The following is a 1,897-nucleotide window of genomic DNA, read 5'->3' as shown; positions in this document are numbered from 1 at the left end:
CTTTCGATTTCCATACCTAAGATATATTTACGAAGTTGTTTCAATTTTTTTATTGATTGGCATTAACCCTAGACCCTTGCCCCGAGAAATAAATTAATACTTTCTACTCGAGCTCCATCATGGACTATTTACATTCCAAGACAACAAAAAACGAGGGGTTCTAGTGAAACAGAACCCATGATGTCGAGCTAAGAGCACCTTCATTCCTACAAAAAATGGTGGATGTACAAATCCACAACGGATCGTGTCCTTCAAGTCGCACGTTGCTTTCTACCACATCGTTTCAAACGAAGTTTTACCATAACATTCCTCTAAGAACCGGTATGGAATTGATTCAATTATGGAATCATGAATAGTCATTGGTTGGGCTGATGTATAAACACCATAATCTAAAGTATTTTCTATATCTTCTATATCTATAGTCTATAGATATAGGTGGATAAATATTTTTCTGAAGAAGTCTTAGTAAGACCCCATCGCTAATATTAAATTGTCTAACATTATAATATTAATTAAATTATAATATTAATTAATAAATATATATAATAAATAATTTATTTATATAAATAAAATAAGACGAATAAACGAATTCTTTTTGATTCTGCATCTTCACGTGACTTAATAGGAGAGAAAGATTCAGCTTCTAAGGAATGATTTAAACTATTTCTCTTTCGAAATTTCGAATCAATTTCTAAAGTTCCCCTCTCGACATCATTATTCCAAGAAAATTTGATAGTTAAAAATAACTTTTGATCATCTTAGGAAAAAAGATAAGTCTTTTTTTTTTTCATCTGATTGATAAAATCCAAAGAATGGGGAGGGTTTCGTATCTATCAATTCGATCAAATAGACTGAGCAATTGTCACTGTTTATAGATATTGAAATGAACGCCTTCCCATCACTGATTAACTCCTATCTACCCCATTCTATGGGACTGATGCAGCATAAATCAAAAGAAGGGGATGTCCTAGTCTTTTTTATTTTTACGAAATGCGAGCTGTCTGGGCACAAAGCCAAACAAGCCCAGATTAAGTCCAGTTTTTGCCCCTTTTTTTCTATTTTAGCCTACCTCATTGATTAAGAATTAAGAGACTTAGTGAATTGAATTAGTACCAAAAACCCCCTCTTGGCGAAAAGTCAAGAAATCTACAAAAAAGAAAATTGAATCTAATTAGGCTAATTTAGGGGGTAGAGAATATGAGATAGGGAATATGGATTCTTTCGTATCTCGATTCAGTTTTTGAAAAAAAAAAACGATTCATCGAAGAAAAAAATCAGAAACAACAATCACATTCCAGCTAACATTTCGATTTTAAACAGAACATTGTTAAAAAAGCAATCTATATTGTCAGAGAATATATATGTTCTGGGACGGAAGGATTCGAACCTCCGAATAGCGGGACCAAAACCCGTTGCCTTACCACTTGGCCACGCCCCATTTAGATTTCTATGCGATACTAATAAAGTATATTGCTGGTTTTGTTTGTTTGTCAACTCTAGCCCAAATATCTATAGAATCGATTAGATTGGTATTCGGATTTTTCTATGTTTTTGGTATGTGTAGATATAGAATTCAACTTAATTTATTGATCATTACATATAATTCAATTAAGATATTGTATGAAAATATTATTTTTTCGATTCTCCTTTGAGAAAAGGAGGATTTTTGATTGGGTGGGTTCAAAGAAAAAGAAGTATTTTTTGTTTACCTTCCTTACTTTCCTTTTCCTTATATAAATAACTCAATCAAAATGCAATTATCTCCAAGAACAAAAAGTCTGTTATGCTTAATACCTTTAGTTTGATCGGTATCTGTCTTAATTCGACCCTTTATTCGAGTAGTTTTTTCTTCGGCAAATTGCCCGAGGCCTATGCTTTTTTGAATCCAATCGTAGAT

This window comes from Solanum verrucosum, unplaced genomic scaffold, assembly GCF_900185275.1.
Source record: "Solanum verrucosum unplaced genomic scaffold, falcon-dt-bn FXZP01000589.1, whole genome shotgun sequence".
Taxonomy (NCBI): Eukaryota; Viridiplantae; Streptophyta; class Magnoliopsida; order Solanales; family Solanaceae; genus Solanum; species Solanum verrucosum.
Note: the sequence above shows the minus strand (reverse complement) of the source record.